The following is a 19,066-nucleotide window of genomic DNA, read 5'->3' on the forward strand; positions in this document are numbered from 1 at the left end:
GAGTTCCAGAGGGAGCAAGCGGCACTTCCTGCCAAGGCTGCTCCACCACTGGAGAAAGAGCAGACGGCTTCGGACCCAACGCGGTCCCCAAGTAAAAGCACGGAAATCGAATTTCAGTTCGCGCGTGTGTAGTGGCTCAAAAGAGTGAATATTTTAACACCACCACCAATAAGAACACTTAGCACTCGCTCTGAGGCAGGCAGTGTTCTAAAGGCTCTTAGGGGAACTCATCGCATTTTGCACCCCTCCTTTGAGGAAGGTACAACACCACCTCTTTGCAGCCAGAAGGCTGCATATCTCCCAGGTTGCACGTAATTCCTTCCCATCCCCAGAAACCCATCTTGTCTCCTTTGGTTGAAAAACAACCCAATATTTGCAATACTTGCCATGTTACTGTCTTGTCCCTTCTTATTACAAAAACAGTAAACGTTTGTCACCCAAGTTTCAAGCGTCACAATGAGGAATGACTTAGAATGAAGGTCCTGCATCCACCCAGATAAGAACCGCTGCCATTGACCAGCAGACTCCGTTCCAAGGAGATAGCAAGTCAGAATTACGATTTCTTTCCCGAAGTGGGGCATTTCTATCCCGTCTGCCAGGAACTGGCCTTTCTCACACCCACTGCTCTTGCTGGCTTGTGGCGCTCTCCGACTGTGAGTGGATTTGAATGAAACTGGAGGGCTCAGGGGGCTGCCCGGCAAGAGCTGATGACTTTTAATGGAGGAGCTCGCTCCCTGGTTTCTGGTTTTCTACGACTTTGAATCTGGCCACTCCTAGCTCTGGCATCCCCAGCTGAGCTCTGAATCCCCGGGGGGTTCTGTAAGTGGGGGGCTCTAATAACAGAGCCTGCTCCCAGGAGCTGGGGGTCCCCGTAGGGCACTATTAGCACAGATCCTGTGGCCCTGTTCCCTCCCCACTGAGGGTTCCCAGAGCCAAGTGTTAGGAAATGTCGGAGATTCCAAGGTGATCTTTCCGGTGAGCAAACTCACCTTCTGTGGGTCCCCTTAATAAGCTGCTGTCTTTTCTCTTTCCAACCTGAACCGCAAACAGTGCCCGTCTCCGTTTTCCAACCTTTCCACCGACAGCACCGGACACAATAGGATTATGTGTCATTTTAACTCTTTTTCTTAGGAATTTCTCCCCTCCACTTTTAATTAAAATTTTAATATCACACGCGCAGATCGTAAATTGAATCGAGGTTCATTTTGACCACCTTCCTACTGCGTTCTTTTTATTCCAAAGGGAAATGGGCGATGGGCGTGCTGCCGGGACCCGGTAGGTCAGTCTCAGTGGCAGAGGCGGCAGCCCCGGGGCTCCCCCGCCCCGCGGAGCAGAAAGGTGCCGGGGACTGGTCTCCGCGCGGGGGGGGGGGGGGGGGGGGGGCGGCGCGCCGAGCTGTGCGGGGCCGGGGGCGCCGACCTTCCCCTGCACCTGCCAGCCGACCCGACTCCGGCCAAACAGCCGGCGCCACCGGCGCGAGGAGGCGGGTGCGGAGAGAGGACGGCCTGCGCCTTGGTTCCCGGGGAGCGGCTGGGATGAGCGGTTGGGAGCCGGGCGCGGAGAACGGAGCAAGCCCGGGACCCGAAGGGACAGAGGAGTGCGGGGCGGGCGCTGGAGGGGACAGCAGGGAGTGAGGAGACGGGAGGGCGCGCTGGAGAAGGCCAGAGGACGGTGGCCAGGGGAGTGCGGAGAAAGTCCAAAGAGAGTGTCGCGGCGCAGGGGAGCGCAGGGTGGGGAGTCTCAGGGGAGAGGGGCGGGGGAGCCGGGGGCTGGCAGAAACGCGGAGGGGGAAGCGGGGCAACGAGGGGAGCGGGAACCCCAGCTGAGCCGGGAAGGAGCTGGCGTTAGGGCAGCTGCTCCCGGGAGGCTAATGCGCTCGGCGGCTCAGCGGTTGCAGTCGGAGTGCGATCCCGCATCTACTCAAGAGTACCAATTCCTGGCCCCTTTTCGACATCACCCCAGCCAGTCCCCAGACCTCCAAGTCACAGGTGAGGAAACTGAGGCCGGAAGCCGCTGAGCAGGAAGCCCAAAGCCAGGCTCCTTCAAGTTTGTTGAGTTGGAAGGATGAGCCTGGAGCCGGAAGCTCGGGACACCAGGGGACACCAGGCTCACACCAAAAAGCGACGGCAGCAACTTGGAGTAGGCACCCTAAATGCCCAGAACCCTGCGTTTTTTATCCTCTCAGATTTTCAAGGAATCCTATGAAGTAGTGTTAGTCTCCCCGTTTTACGGAGGGGGAAACTGAGGCTCCACCTGGAGGACGTCTCTCTCTCGTTCTTGGAGCATCTTCATCTCCTCGGGTGCTTCTTGCAGAGCCCAGGTTTCTCCTGCTGTATCTCCCATCCCCCGCCTGGGTCGGGGCAAGGCACATGGGCTGAGTTCTGGTTGGGCAACTTCCGTGAAACAGTGAAACTGGCAGCCCTGGGTGCCCAGGCCTCAGGGCCAGCCCCACCTCCCTGGGGGACCTTGCTGTACCCCAGAGTTTCTGCACCTGAGGCCTCCCAGCCTTGCCCCTTAAACTCCTGCACAGCGGTGCAGCCAGCCCTTCAAAGATGGGCTTCAGGGAGAGGAAACCATCTTCTCTGCTTATAAGAGCCATCTCCTGCTCCCCTTGCTGACGGACTTGACTAGCAGTTTTTAAGCAACACCTGGGGGCTTCCCTGGTGGCGCAGTGGTTAAGAATCCCCCTGCCAATGCAGGGGACACAGGTCCAAGCCCTTGTCCGGGAAGATCCCACATACCGTGGAGCAACTAAGCCCATGCGCCACAACTACTGAGCCCCGTGCCACAACCACTGAGCCCCGTGCCACAAATACTGAGCCCGCGTGCCACAACTACTGAAGCCCGTGCACCTAGAGCCCGTGGTCTGCCACAAGAGAAGCCACCACAATGTGAAGCCTGCACACTGCAACGAAGAGCAGCCCCCGCTCGCCGCAACTAGAGAAAGCCTGCACGCAGCATTGAAGACCCAATGCAGCCAAATAAATAAATAACGTTTAAACAACACCTGGATGCCAAATGAGCTGATGTGTGTCAATTAGTTCTTGGCCAAGTCAAAGCACCTTGGGAAGAACCCAACACAAGAAGGCCTCGAGTGGCTGACATCCGTATTATGCAGTTTAACAGGCCACAGAACCCGAATTCCCTGAATTCTCACTGGCCTGCCCGAGTGGGTGTGGCACGTTAGCTTCTGTGAGATTCCCAGGTACCAGCATCAGGACCTTTCATCTCCAGCGTGACTGGGAATCTATCAGAAGGCTTTTTAGGACTTCCCTTCCCTTGGCCAGAATCGGGCTGAGGTCGGGACCGGTCAGCATTACAAGGAGCTGTCCCAGGTTCCCATGAATATTCAGCACAAACAAATGCAGTCAAAGGCGTTTCCCTTGAAATGCAGAGGAAGTGCAGCGAAAGTGAGAATTCAGTTTTTCGTTAAGATGTGGTCAGTTACCATCAGCCTGGGCTGATGGAAGGTCCTCATGAGCACAATATCTTTTCATCAGGAACTTACTGAGTGATGGGGGGGCATTCCTTCTGCCCTGGTTACTCCTGCTGTGTAACAAATTACCCAAAACTCAGTGGCTAAAACAGCCATATTCTTTTGCTCACAGCCTCGGGGGTGAGGAATTCAGGAAGGGCCCAGCTGCGTGAGTCTCACTGGGGATCTCTCTTTTGATTGTGGTCAAATGTTGGCTTGGACCTACAAGAGGACACACTTCAGATACTTGCTGCCAGTCGGGAGCTCAGCTGGGCTGTGGATGGGCGCCCCAGCCCATGGCTCCTCCAGCAGGGGGTCTCAGTGCTGTCGGATGTCTAACAGGCAAGAGCTGCCTAGTGTGTCATGCCCCTGAGTATCTTTGCCTGGGGCCTCTCTGGATTTTGCTGTCTGCATGGGCATCATGTGTGCGCGCGCACACACACACGCGCGAGCGCGCGCACACGGCATCAGCAGCCTTTGATCAATATCCCATCGTCTCTGCTAGGGTGATGGATAATTCCCCTCCACTGGCTCCTAGAGTTTTCCCAGCACAGCAGGGTTCAGCTCAGCGGCCCATTGGTGCTAAGTGACCCAGTGACCCACCCTGTACAGGCTGCCCTCTGCCCCCCTTTTCCTACCCCACTCATCCACTGATATTTCCTGGGACTGTCAGCTAAACATACTTCTTCACTTGAATGCTGTCTCTGCATTTCTTGGGAAGGAACCCAAATGAAAACAGTCCCCAAGAAGTCTGGCTGCTTCTTTTAGGCACAGAGACCTCCCCAGACCAGCCTTCCATGTAAAATGCTCCCAAGAAGTAAACAAAAGTGAAGGACCTGCAGACTCATGGTGACTTTCGCAATCAGGGCCACCCCACACGAGGCCCAGGGAACATCGTAGAAGCAGCCTCCCTGGACATTGCCCAACACCAGGTCCCTGGATTGGGAGAGTTTGGGTCTTAGCAAAATGAGACCCCGCCCCTACTGTCACCCGGAGCTGAAAGCAGGGCTTTTGTGCGAAGGAACTTTGGCTGGTGGTTGGAGAGGGTCCCGATGGGGAAGACCCTGCGTGAGAGGTAGCAGTTTGTGTCACATCCTGGGGGGGTGATGGTGTGCCTGCCCTGCCTGACTGAGTACCATGATGAACTGGTCTAAATCTTCTGCAAATTCCTGAGCCAGTCTCTGAGTCTGGGCGCTGTCAGAGGACATGTGGACAATGGGCTCTCCCATCCTGATGATGGCAGGTTCATCTTCTTGGTCTTGGCTTCCCTGGACGTGTATGCAACTTGCTCAGTGGCATAGAGCAAGTTGTGGGGTGAGGGCTGTGCTGGGTAGGATCCTGTGCTCGTGGTCAACTTAGGGGAAGGGAATTTACTGTATTGCCAAGCTCCATAACCAGCCATAAAGATGTAAAACCAGGCTCAGGAAGAAAGAATAAAAAAAACAAGAAAGGACTAGAGTCCTTTCGTGGGACAGGAACTATTTGATGGTCTCTGTAAGTCACCACTGCTGGGTGCTATTGTATTTTTTCTAAACATGCATGCATATAGCTCTTACTATTATAATATTTATATACGAGTGTGTTTAATCTTCACAACAGTGCTGTGAGGGCAATAATTGTATCATCCCTGCGTTTTAGACAGGGAAACTGAGGTACAGGAGAGTTTGCAATGACTTGCCTGTGGTTAGTGGCAACCAAAGTAAGAGGCAGCCGAGTTAAGATTTAAGCTGAAGTAGTTAGTTTTGGGGATATGATTGCTTTTTCCATTAAAATAAAAGGCCCAAAGATGGGGGAGTCTGGCTATTAGCTCCCTGAAGGTCTCTTGAGAAGTCTTTCTTATCCACTTTGCAAGCTTCTTTTTCTGAGGTCTCACGGTCCAGAAAGGCTGCTGGAGCTCCATTCATTGCATCCACATTCCAGGAAGAAAGAAGAGTGGTGGTAATGGGAGGAGGAAGACAGAAAGCTGCCCTCTCAACTGAGTCAACACTTTAAGATATTTTCTTGGAAGTCCTACCCAATAGCTTTTGCTTACCTCTCAACAACAATAATAAGTAGAATAAGAATATAAATATAATAATAATAAATAGAAATCCTTGTGCCAACTTTCCTCTTTCTGGGCTCAGGTAGTAGGAACCATGTGAAATTATCATAAAATCAGCCATATCCTGGTTAACGCTTGAATTCCTATATTTAAAAATGCCGTAGGTAACTCGTTATGAAAACAGCCCTCATTATGCAGGTACGGAGCACAATTACTGGGATGCTGGTGAGTTTAGTTAAATAATTAGAGTGAGCTGCTAAAGACCTTCTCGTTGTTTCTGTATTTAGATTAAATCGGCATTACTGATTCTCCGTGGCAAGGCTTGCTTTCAAGTTCTTATTGGTGTAATTAAGTGAGGTACTTTGCAAAGAAGACGCCCCCTGTTTACTTTTACACTCCAGGAGACCCAGCAATTACCTTCTCCAGCCCTGGGAGGGTGTGAGAAGACACAGCCCCTGCTCGCAGCTGGTCTGACAGGCATGCCGCTTTGGTTCATGAATGCAGAACCCAGCACACCATCAAACGCAGATTTAAATGCCAGATCATTTCAAGTAGATGTCTGGGGTTGGTTTGTTTGTTTGTTTTTCCATTGGGACAACTTCACCAGTGTCCCTGAGATCTTCGGGACTTGGAGACGGGTGGGTGCTGGGACTGTTTGGCACCAAATTCGTCATCCTGGGCAAGGTGGCTTGCCCTTTCTGGACCTCAGTTTCCTCCCGTGCAAAGTGGGGATAATCACAGTTCACGAGCAAGAGGTGTTTTCCCCCACCATTGGATTTTGGTTAACCGTGAAGCTGTGCAAAAAGCAAAGGGCAGAACAGAGAAGCCAGAGTCACTGAGGAGCAAGCAGCTTTCCCTCCCCCCGCCAAATATTCCCCCCCCACCGTGCATTTCTTCTTTCCCATTTTGACCCTCCTCCCCTCCCCCAGGCGGCTCCTTCTTGGCGGGGTTATCGAGAGACAATTGGTAGTGTTTGACAAAAAGGTTTCGAATGGCAACATGTACCACTGAAGATACTTAACGTTCTTGAATGTGTATGACGGTGTTCTGTATCACTATATAGAATATAAAAAAAAGAAAAGAGTCTGTTGAGAGAGATACCCCCTCTCCTGGGCATTTCTGTGTGTTCCCAGCTGCGTCCGGTCAACAAAGGGTCAGGAGGACATCACCGCGCACCCGCCTGCTGCGCGCAGAGGCTCAAATCCTGATGAAAAGCCTTTAAAGCTCCAGAGTCTGGGTGTCGTAGGAGTTTCAGAGAAGGTATTGGAGAGGCTTGTCAGTGCCTCTGCATCAGATTCCCCTGGGGTTTTTAAATTTGATTTCCTTGGCTGCAAATTCAGCTCTTGGCTTAACCGCAAGCTCATGAAATATTAACAATTTCCCCACTGGAAATTGCGTGTGTGTATGTGTGTGTGTGCATATGTGAAACCGTAATTTTCTTCTAGAAAACGCTAAGAATGCTGGGGTGGCACGGTCTGGGGATGCTGTTGCCATGTGCCAGGACCCTTATCTTGTGGAATTGTCATGATACCCTATCAGGTTGGGATTGTTTTCCTCCCATTACAGAGATTGAGGAAACCGAGGTCAGACAGGAGCCCTGAGGCTCACCGGGGTCTCACAGGTGGTCAGGGTGGAGTCAGACCCAGCTGCAGGGCTCCTGCTGCCCCTTAGTCACACGGTGGGTGTTCCACCCAGAAGGATAGTGCCCGGCCCTGATTCTGGAAACTTCCCCAGTGGTTCTTCCCTGTTGGGGAGAGTCTGCACCTTTCTCAGTATCAAGAGGATGGGCCCAGGCTCTCCACGGTCCCCTGGCCGCCCCCAGAGCCCACGGCCACCCATCTGTCAGCACCAGCCAGCTCAGGCCTCTTGCGCTCCTTGGCAACGTGCCAGCCTGCTCCCACCCTGTTCCTTTCTGGCACCAGAAGACTCAGGGCCGTCCCTGGCTCTTTGCTTCTGTCAGCAGCCGTGGGGGCCAGGCCGGCTCTGGGGGCCCAGCATCGCCGCTCTCCCCGGCATGGGGCAGCATCTTCTCCCGGCACCTCTGGGCCTGGGTGTGCCGTGCTCCTGTTCTCCATCAGATCCGCGGGCTGGAAGGAACTGCCAAGGCCGAGGGGGTCATCGTCGCTAGCGTAGGAAGGGTCACTCGTGATGTTTCTAAGAGGAGTTCGGGGTTGTTTCTGTGGGTGACCTCCTTGATAGCCTCTGCTGGGTTTCATCATTTTTGATGTCTGGTTAGACTTCCTTTCCTTCTGAGATCAGTCCCAGCCAGGGTGTGAACCCCAGTTCTGCCACTTAATACTTTGTGACCTTGGGCAAGTGACTCAGCCTCTCTGGGCTTCATTTCCCTCATCTGTAAAATGAGACCAATCATCACACCTGCCTCATGAGATTGTCGTGGGGACTGTGTTGGTTAGTCCACACAGGCCTAGAGCTGTCCCCGGTACACAGCCCCGAACGTTTGCCGCTGCTTCTTTCTTTGTCCTCAGTACACAGTCAGCATTCAAGAGACCCCAGTGTCTCTTTGCAAATAAATGATGCAGTAGCTTCACAACTCTTGTGGCTCCTAGGGTTCAAGTTGAGGGGACCCTAGCTAGAGTCCCCTTTAAAAAAGTATGTTCTATGGAAACCTGGCCTCTGCTACTTCATTATGCAGTGCTCTACTGTAGGGAAATGGCACCAAAGAAAATCAAATCGTATTTTTCATCCAGCAAACTTAAATACCAGTCATTAATGGAAACATGGGAATTTTCTGGCATTAAAATACTAGTGCTCAAAATAGACCAGAGAATATGAATTCCAAGGAGTTCTGTTGAGTTGGGGTCCAGGAGAGTCTTTGCAAGCCTGGTTGCCGGGGTGACCAGACTCAGCTGAGCCCTTGGGACGCAAATGACTCCCCGGTTTTGACCAAGATGTTTCCCATGATCCCCCCGCAGGAGAATAATCCCGCTGGCTTTGGTCCTCCAGTCACCTCCCTGAGGAATGAATACTTAAGCAAAGTTGAGATTCTCCTAGCAAGACAGAATATGGGGGAATCGCATCTGGTATATATACATAGATAGATAGATAGATAGATGGATAGATAGATAGATAGATAGATGGATGGATACATGGGTCGATGGATGGATGGATGCATGCATGCATAGATAGATAGATACATGGATAGATACATGGGTGGATGGATGGATGGATGGATAGATGGGCGATGGATGGATACACACGTACGTAGACATATGCAAACATCTGGGTAATTTGAACCTGAATTTACTGGTATCCAGGAAAAGGTGGTTGTTGGGCTTCCTTCTCCCTTCACATGTCCAAAGAAATTCCTTATTCTGATATTCCTTACATAGCTGTTGAACCTCGTTCTTATTTTGTCTACACAGAAATAACTTTTACATACAACACATCGCCCCTTAGCAAAGTAACTTGAGTGTTGGCGCATTGCCTGCCCCAGCCCCGTAATCTCTAGCCGTCTAAGGCAATAATGTCTTTGAGTGAATGAAGCCATCTTCCCGGCACCCTAATTCAGCAATTATCTGAAACTGATTCATCTACACTGCGGAGGAAGCCCTGCACCCCACCAGATTCAGCTGGTGGCGTTTGATCAGGTTCACCCCGTGTGTAAACACCCCTCGGTCCCCGTGGAGCTGTCGAGGTGTGTGACAGAGCAGTGACAGCTCTGGGTGGGAGCCTAGGGGCTCCATCCAGTTTTTGAGTTCCAGACAGCCCCTGTCCTCGGGTTCTTCATTTGTAACATAAAGCTGTGGAAGAGGAGGCTGGAGGGGGCAACGTGGGACCCCCCTGAAGTGAGGAACAGTGGTGGGTGCAGAGGAAGGGCAGAGAGGGAGAGGAAGAGGACGTCGTCGCCAAGCCCTGCCTTTTTAGTCTGTGGAGGTGTCTATCACCCTGCCTGCCTGGGTCAACTACCGTGTTTCCTCTCTGGGTCTTACTGCTTCCGAGCAAGGGACAGACTCTCATTTGCATAATTTAGGAGGGAGGTTCAACTTATATAACAGACACCCAAAGGTCAAAGGTTTCTTTTTCTCTCATGTTAGGTACTGGCAACCCAACTTGAACTTAACCACTAGGTGAAGGGTGTCAGCATTGGGGGGGAGGTCAGGTCACTGGGAGGCCAGGAAGTTGGAATGTTCATCAGTGGGTGCTGGAGATGGGAGGAAGAGAGCAGTGGGACCTGGATTAAAACCACTCCGGTCGATTGAGGAAAGCCAGTGGGATCCGTCCATGATGGTGACCTCCAGTAGCGCGAGATTTCCAGGAGATGGTCCAGAGGGAGCATGGTGATTTGGAAGTGGCAACAGTGGATGAGAAGCGAGAACAGGCAAGCGCTCCTCTTTGTGTGCAGTTACTGAAGGGGGGGAGCCGGCCTTCCCCACGCAGAGTTTCATCCTTAGAAATCCCCCAAGACCAACTGCAGATACTAATTAGCAGAAAAATAAGTGTTGGTTTCCAGATCTCTACAACTTTACCTCTATTGTTGATGGCTGGGGGCCGCGGTTACTGGAGGAGACGTCCTCTGTGTAAACAACGCCTCCGGCTCCTCGTGTCGTGGCTTGGGATTTTATAACTTCCAGTTTCTGGTCTCTTCTATGGGACTTTCCAAATTCCGCCCCTTTTCCCAGATTTAGTGCGGAAAACTGAATTTGAGGTAATATGGATTTAGAACGGAAAGAATGTGCAGAAGGATTCTCAGTTATTTGAAAAATTCTGTTCCGTAATAACGTTGATGAAAGACCAAGAGGAAAACGGGTGCAATAAAAGGCTGATCAATAACTTATAAAGCAATTAATACTTATTAAAATAATGGTTATTGTTGTGCGGGCCTTACCAACGGGCCAGGCACTGTACTTATTAATTCATACACATGGCTGCATCCGCCCACAGCAGCGCTGTGACCTAGACGCTGGTATTGTGTCCACATTACAGGTGGGGACATGGAAGGTCTTCTTTGTTTCTGGTTGTCCTCACTGATTGACTGATTGAGGTAATACTCAACTTCTATGGAGAACTCATAGCTTTTGCGTAAAAGGTTGGACAGAAAGAGATGCGTTGTCCCTGTGAGGGTCTGTTTCTGTAATTTACCACCAAATACCAGGTCACCCTGGCAGTGGCCTTGATGTCTGTCTCTTCGCATCTCTCCTGTTTCCTCCTGGCCTCCAGGGACTGGAGATCAGATGAGACTGAGGTTTTAGCAGGAGCTGATGGATTTTCCTTGGGCCACCCAAGAAGCCGTAGACCAACAATGGATTAAAATGCCTCTCTCCTGAGCATCTTTTCTGGAGGGGGCTGAATGATGAAAGAGGAACATGGAGAGCCGGGTGAGGAAAGCTTGGGTCAGATGACTGCCAAGGTCTCCAAAGGAAGTGGTCAGAGCCCAAGCCTTGAGTCAACCTCCAGCTGAGAACAGGTGCGGAGGGTGTGCCCCAGAAGAACAGCGTGAAACCACGCCCGGTGACCCAGGGAGGCTGAAGGTGCGGGGGAGGTTAGCATGCTTCAGTCACAAGCCCCACCTGGGGACTTGGGTTCACATTTCCCCTCCGGGAGCCTCTGATCCCTGCGAAGATGGACAGTACCACCCTCCAGGTCCTCCATCCTATAACTAAAAGCCCTGAATGTGACACCAAACAAACACACGAAGACCGGGAAAGTGGGATATTTGAAGCCAAAATCGTAGCACCACCTGAGGTGGTGCCCCATGTACACAGAGGAAGTAACTAAGACGATTATATTTTTAAAGTAGGGAGGAGGCAAGGACCTGCATGGAAGTAAGTTTTCTAAACTCCATGCAAAGTGATAAAACCTTGGTATCGGTAGACCGTGATCAGTTATGTCAATAGGTTGTGATTTTTAGGGCAGAGCCCAGGGAACTGTGACAGCCGTATCCCCAAGAGCATTACAAGTAAGTCACACAGGAATCAGGAAAATGTGCAAGTAACCTACCAGATTTAGGCAAAAAGAGAGAAACAGAGGAATGAAAAATGGACGTAACAAACAAAATAACAAAATGGCAGACTGAAGTGGTAATGGACCCATAATTACTTTAAATATAAATGGTCTAAATACAGTTAAAACAGAGGTGGGCAGAGTGGATGGGAAAAAAGAAGAAACCACTGAAGTATATGCTGTCTATAAGAAACTCACTCCAAATATATCGACATAGGTAGCTTGGAAGTAAAAAGATGGAGAAAGACACATCATGCAAATGTTACTTTCGGAAGAAGGAGCAGCTCTAGTAATATCGGATAAAGCAGACTTCAGAACAAGAAGAACTACCGGGGAGAGGGAGGGATCTTACCTAACGATGAAAGGATCCATCTACCAAATCTTACCTCCACCATTTGCCATCTCTGCTGACAAGCAATGTAACCTCTGTGAACCTTAGTCTCTCCGTCTCTAAAATGGAGACAATAGGGCTTCCCTGGTGGCGCAGTGGTTAGGAATCTGCCTGCCAATGCAGGGGACACGGTTCGATCCCTGGTCCGGGAAGATCCCACATGCCGCGGAGCAACTAGGCCTGTGTGCCACAACTACCGAGCCTGTGCTCTGGAGCCCGTGCGCCGCAATTACTGAGCCTGCGAGCCACAACTACTGAAGCCCACGTGCCTAGAGCCCATGCTCCGCAACAAGAGAAGCCACCACAATGAGAAGCCCGCGCACTGCAACAAAGAGTGGCCCCCGCTCGCTGCAACTAGAGGAAGCCCGCGCATAGCAATGAAGACCAAATGCAGCCATAAATTAATTAATCAGTTAGTTAAAATGGAGACAATAAATACTTCATAAAATACTACGAAGGTTAAATACTTAGTACAGATTAGCACGCAGTAAAGACTCAATAGGTAATGGCTCATCGTCATCTTAAATAATGTGTATCTCACCATCACTATTTACGTGATGTGTATCAGACAGGAAAGCAGGAACCACAGAAGTTGCTGTGTGTGTGCGTGCGTGTGAGATAAAATATAAGTAGCATAAAATTTACTTTAACCATTTTTGTGCATACAGTTCAGTGGCATTAAGTATATCCACGTTGTCGTGCAGCCGTCACCGCTGTCCACGCCCAGAACTTTGTGTTCCCAGACTGAACTTGGGAGCCATTAAACCCACCAGTTACTGTAACACAGAGAATTTGATACAAAGATTTTTTAAACCAGGTTTTGGAAGAATGAGTAGGCCAGAAGGCCACGTGAGAGTCGGCCAAAGTGGGAATTACAGATGGGTGCGGCCACCACCTCTACGGCTGGTGGAACCAGCTGCCCTGCGTGGAGGACATTTCTGCTGTGATGCTGGCGGGTCAGGAAGCAGACAGGGAGGGGCACCTCTCTCCCGCCTTCCCGGCCCTGGCAGCAGGCTCCCTCCGGCGCAAGCCCGGAGCAGCTCTCAGAGGCGTGGTGGGCAGAGCCCCAGCTCCAGCTTCACTGTACAGAGAACAGAGGGCGGTGTCTGAGTGTCCTGGGGTGGCCGTGACAAAGTGCGGGCTCAACACCGCAGAGGCCAGGATTTCAAAATCTAGGTGTCAGCAGGGCCACTATAGGCTCTAGGGGAGGGTCCTTCCTGCTTCTTCCAGCTCCTGGGGCCCCAGGCATCCTTGGCTTGTGGACACATCCCTCCAGTCTCTGCCTCCGTCTTCACGGGGCCTTCCTTCAGTGCGTGTCTGAGTCCAAATTTCCCTCTTCTTATAAGGATGGATTAGTGCCCACCCTAGTTCACACACACCGCACCTTTCAACCACAGCAGGTGGGTTTGGAGCTGAGAGACAGTAGCCTAGTAACCAGCACGGGCATCCTTCTGAGAATCAGGGAGGATAGGCCCACTTCTGCCCACACAGGTCACTGGGACCTTTCAGAGTGTCCGTTTCCCCATCTATAAAATGGGGGTGATTAACAAACAGGTGAAAATCAACCACGTGCAAGGCTAGGCGTGGGATACGAGACGAGATGACCCGACTCCTGCCGTGGGGGGACTCAGGGTGAGTGATGGCAGCTGAGCCAGTAGGTGACCGCACAGTAGGAAGGGGCCCGTTGCTGGCCTGCGGTGTACGGGCGAGCTGGGAGTCCTGGGCTAACGGCCCGGTTCGTTTGACCTGGGGGGATGAGAGCTGCCCAGCTGGAGTGTGAACGGGGCCATGGATTTACAGGACCGAGATACCTTTCCCAAAGCTTTTTGATGGGATTGAGGGATCCCAGACAGAGCACAGAGCTTACATACATGATGCAAAGTGGTCTTCAAAGGGCCGGGGCTGCAGCTTCCATATTCATCTGACCCCGAGTAATGTAAACTGCCTTCTCCACTAGACCTACGGTTTATTTGTACAGTTTGGACCATTTCTGTGAATGTTTGACCCGTTTGGAAATCCAATCCAAGGGAAAGCAAATGAGGGCTTTTATTCTGTGCAGAGGCATCCCAGTCGATGGCGGTGACATTTACCTGTTGCAATTTATTAAAGGCGTCGATAAGTACGATGAAGAAAGGACCCGTTTTGTTTGGTTCTGTCCTGTTTTTAAACATCTCAACACTAGGGAGAAAGGAAAATGCGTGGATTGGTGAAGAGTGAGGAGGTGTGGGGCTAGACGTTCGTGATGGGGGCCCAGTAAACTATGGACGGATGAAAAGCCCCAGGGACGGGCGCTGAGGGGGGTTCAGAGTAGGGGTGCCCAGGCGGGCGGGCGGGCGCGCTGAAGGGGTACAGAGCTCTGCCATGTGTCAAAACACAAGAGATCCCTTCCGAGCCACTGAACATTCTGGAAATGTGCTTGTTAAGGAAAGGATCCTTGGCTTTCACGTAAAAATGACTAATTATTGCCAACTTTTCTCTTTAAAAAAATGTATGTCAATATTCATAAAGTTGGACTGGCTACCGCTAACGTATCAGCAGGAGAGGCCACATGAACAGCTGTAAGTTATAGCGTGAGTGTTATAAGTTCTCACGTGCGTAACAGATTCCTGGTTTTTAAATTATCATGTTGTTGTTACAATTTTCTGGGATTGGAGACACATTGAAAACAGCAGAAAACTATAAATGGAGACAAATGAACACAGCGATAGTTCCTTGCTTAAGGATTCAGGGCCGATCTCCCAGATCTCTAGCCTGGGCACTGGCCGCTCGCACGGCTGCTGGGCAGTCCGGAGGCCCCGTCCTTGAAGCCATTTGTGTGCCCGCCAGGCGGGTCACGTGTACGGCACTGTGAAGGGCACGGAGCAGGGACTCTGGCAGCTCGGAGCAGGGCGCCTGGCCTGCGGTAGGGACCACACTTCAGTCTGGACAGGGATCCCCGAGAACCTTGTTAAAATTCAGACTTCGGGGACCTCTCCCAGAGTTCTAATCCACTGAGGCTGGGACAGGGCCCCGGAATCTGAATACTCACCAAGGCCCCCAGGGGCTGCCCTGGACTCGTGGGGACAGAGGACCCGCCTGGGCCGCGGTCTGCACTGCGCCTGGCGCACACGTCCAGAAACACAGCACAGACCTCTGATGTGACTGCAGACTTCTGAGAAGTGAATGATGTCTGTGTCTCAGCCACGGTCCCCATAGGAAGCAGACGGAGCCCTCGAATTAGAAGAATTCCACGAGGGTCTGTTTAATAAGGGATTTTTATATGAGTGGGGCTAGGGTGTTAAGAATGGACAGGTGGTCTGGAGGGGCCACGGGAATGTCCTGAATCTTCCTAAATTCTTCCCAAGTCCACACTGCATCTATGTCCTGCTGTCCGTCTGCACCACACTGTCTGCCTCAAGCCTTCATTGTGTTTTGCCTGGCTTACTGTCACAGCTTCCAAACTGGCACCCCTCCCCCAGCCTCGCTCCCTTCCACCCCACCTTCCAGAGATTTCTAACATCCACAGCTGATCATGCCACCCACCTATGAGATTCCTTCCAGGGTCCCACTGCCTGCAGGACAGGGTCCCGTCTCCAGGCCCAGCCCCCAGAGCTTTCTGCAGCCTGTGTGGCCACCACTTGTGCGGCCACCACTCTGGGGAACGAGCAATTCCCCAGAGGCTCCAGATTTCCTCTGCCCACCTGCTTCCTCTGTCTGAATCCTTCCCCTTGGTCTCAGAGGGTCCCGCTACTTTCTTCAAGAATCTGCTACCATGCCACCTCCTCCAGGAAGTCTCCCCTGAGCTGCATCAGCCCTCCTTCTTCTTTACCCGATGCCTGGGTCCGGAGCCCAGCTAGGTCCTTGCAGGCAGCAATGCCAGGCTCGGCTCTGCTCACTAAGAAGTTTCTGGTTTCAGTAACTGCGTTGTCCTTCCGGCCACTTCCCCCTCTCTCCCCTAGCCCTGGGTTTCGATTGGGTCTCCATGTGGAGCACAGTGGAGCCTCTATTCCACCGGAGCCGAGTCCAGCCCGATCCGGGGCACTCACATTTCAGCAGGGTCTGCGGTCACATCAAGCTGTTTAATTTCACCGCAGTCAGCAGCAGTCGGGGTGCCGAGCTCAGCCCTGTGGGTTTGGTGACCATAAGCGCCAATTACACGAAATGCCAGTCGCCGGGGCAGTTCCACCTTCTCATAGGCCGACAGAAGAAAAATTGCTCCTAAAAGTAACGGAAACCAAACCGAGACCACAGGGCTCCTTCTGGGGGAACTGACCCCGGCCCCTCCCATCCCCGCTTCCTGCCGTGAGTGTCAAAGCCGATCCCACCCCCCCCGTACATTTTGATTTTTGCTCACTTCTCCTTTGCTGGGATACAGGTTCGATTTCTTTGAGCAGTTCAACCAACAGCCCGTGTGGATGTGAGCGTTTCATGGGCAAAACTGGATCATCTCTGTGCTGGATGAAGTGTCTGTTCTGTGGGGATTTTCGCCTTCACGGAGGCACTTGTGAACTCCAGGATTATAAAAAACCACATATAAAGAAAGAGAGAGGAGTATGGTGTGGCAGAGCCAGTGGGATATTGAGTTACCTCTGAGACCAGTTGATTTCTAGAACCTGTCCAGCCTTCTTGTGCATCCGTTGTGGTGAAATTGACTGTGAATCAATTGGCCAGAAGTTTCTCTGGCACAGCTCTGCGCTTGGCCCGTTCTCTGGTGTATCTTTGATTTTCTGTTGAGCAAAGACTTGGTTAATAAGAAACCAAAATTAGTAGTTAAGAGCATTCGTTCTTGAAATATCCATGACGATCGATAACTTTATCTTTTAGCTCTTTCAAAGGTATCTTTTTAAAAGTTTTTTACTTATTTTAATTTATTTTTAAACAGCTTTATTGAGGTGTAAATTCAGCTGCCATGCAATCCACCCTTGTAAAGTGTGCGATTCAGTGAGCGTTGGTACGTTCCATAATTTCTTTTTAATTATGGACTAATACGTACAGTAATATTATTTGCGATCTTCACCATTTCTTTTTCCTTTTTTTTTTATGGAACCTTCACCATTTCTAACGAAATACCTTCACGATGCCATGCAAGCGTCCGCACTGTTTCCAGAACTTTCACCTCACCCCCAAAGGCGTCATCTTGAAAGGAGTCTTTGTTAGCCGTCCCACAGGCAGTGAGACTATCAAGATGAAAAGTGAAGAAATATGGTCAGGTTCCCCGAAGGCACTAATCAGCTCCGACGTGCAAACACCTGGCCTGCGGGCTCCCAGAAAGTTCTAGAAGGTGCTGGTTCCGGGTCCTGAGCTCCGAGGAGAAAGGGGGTTCGATTTAGTGTCTCCGGCATCAAGACCCGTGCTGGGCACGCGTCAGCGCGTAGGCAATGCTAGTGAGGTGTCTCCAAACCGGGGTGTTTGCGAGGGGCCCCCCGTGCCTAGGTGTGGGATTGTCGGCCCAGGAGGCAGGAGTCGCTGTGGTGCCACGAGGGGAGGTGACAGCGTCCGCGATCTGCCTGCCGTGTCCTGGGACAACTCAGGGCGCCGTGCCGGGTGCCCACCCCCACACCCTTTCTCCAGCCCACAGCGCTTGCATCTGTCATAACACTAGATATTTTTCTAGGACTTCTTTTTTTAAACTTTGAAAGAACTTTACAATGAGAAAATGCTCGTACCGTATCCATAAAAATGCAAAACTGTATTTCTTGGGGGAGGGGGTTCTAGTTTTGTGTTTAAAAAAAGCCACATTAGATATGTGTACAACTTTCTGGATTTCTGGAAGAAATTAACCAGGAGGCGAGACACTACATGGTGGTTTGTGAGCCTCTAGGTCTGTGGAAAGGTGTTGTGGCGTACGGCACAGCCGCGCTGCCCCGGTGCGAGCCCCCTCGGCCTGGCCTCCACCCCTCAGCGGGGTCACCCCACGAACTTCAGGTCAGCTCCCTGAGCCACAAGCCCCGCCCCCTGCCTCCCCCTGGTGAGCCACAAGCCCCACCCCCTGCCTCCCCCCTGGTCCACCTCTGCGTGCCCTCTGGCCCATCTCCTGCTTCTCCCTTAGCTCCAGCCACTCAGGCTCCTGTGTGTTCCCCAGGCACCTCTGCTGGTACCAACCAGCCCCTCTTTTTGGAATGGTCTCCCCCAAGTTTCCACGCAGGCAGCTCCTTCTCGGCTTGCAGGGCCCCTCATCCGAGAGGCCTCTTCTGTTTACTCCACCCACCCACATCGCCTTCTTTCCTTTCCATCCCAGCTCTTTCCATGGCCTGACAGTCCCTTGCTTTCACATATTTGTACATTTCCTGTCCCCCACCCCCAGTCAGACTATAAACTTGTCCTGTTGGCCACCGTAGCCCCAGTGTTCAGGACACTCCTTGGCATATGGTAGGTGCTCAACTAATACTTGTGGACGGTTCTGAAGTTGCCCAGTGAGCAAGCTACGGCTGGAGCCATCAGGAGTCCCACCCTCCTGGCTATGCTGGCGCCTCCCCCTCTGTCCCTCGGACCCCCGACCCTCCCGCTCCGTGCAGGATATAATGCTCCGGCCACACCGAGGGGCTCACACCTAAGGTGACCCCGTGGACTGACGCTTGGGGCGTTTGTACTTGAACAAATAAACTCCTTAATGACCGCCTGCATGGACTTCCAGTCTTCCAGGAGCCGGCCAGGGGAGTGATTTATTTTGCGGCTGGGCTGCACACCTCCCGGCAGGTGCCTCTGAGCCCTCTCCAGCAGCCACCTTCGCTCAGCACGGGGGCCATCCAGAAGCCTGTGGCTCTTGCAGTGACAAGATAACTGTCACTGAGCTCCCGACTCCGGCCCCTCCTGTGCTCTCCCAGCCGGGCTGCCTGGAGCCTCGGGGTGATGGAGAGACCCAGCTTCCAGCCTGGCTGTGTCAGGTGATGGGAGACCCATATCTTGCAGGGCTGGTGCCAGCGGCTTGACAGAAAGCCACCTGTCAGGCAGTGGAATCAGAGTGTCTATAAAAAGGAGTCAGAGGTTCATTAGCACCGCCCGTTGGTTACTTGGCACTGGGGGTCCAGGGTTCACATCTGGCAGGGCGGACCCCTGTGGGGTCATGACACTATCATGGTCTCATCGAGAAAAATGAGAGTCACAAACACCGTGGCAACACCAGGCATTCACCCGCTGTCCAGGCTTGCAGGGCAGAGGCGTCAGGACCAGCCTGGGTCCCCCGGCGGCGCCCGTCTTGCCAGGCGCCCTGAGAGATTAG

The 19,066-nt window shown here is 52.1% G+C and overlaps 1 pseudogene; it reads left to right on the plus strand.

Moving 5' to 3' along the window:
• The first annotated feature begins 1,870 nt into the window (after positions 1–1,870).
• Positions 1,871–19,066, plus strand: part of LOC114885292 — a 90,227-nt pseudogene continuing 73,031 nt past the window's right edge.

The sequence above is a fragment of the Monodon monoceros genome, unplaced genomic scaffold, assembly GCF_005190385.1.
Source record: "Monodon monoceros isolate NGI ecotype Baffin Bay Population unplaced genomic scaffold, NGI_Narwhal_1 Super_Scaffold_10, whole genome shotgun sequence".
Lineage (NCBI taxonomy): Eukaryota > Metazoa > Chordata > Mammalia > Artiodactyla > Monodontidae > Monodon > Monodon monoceros.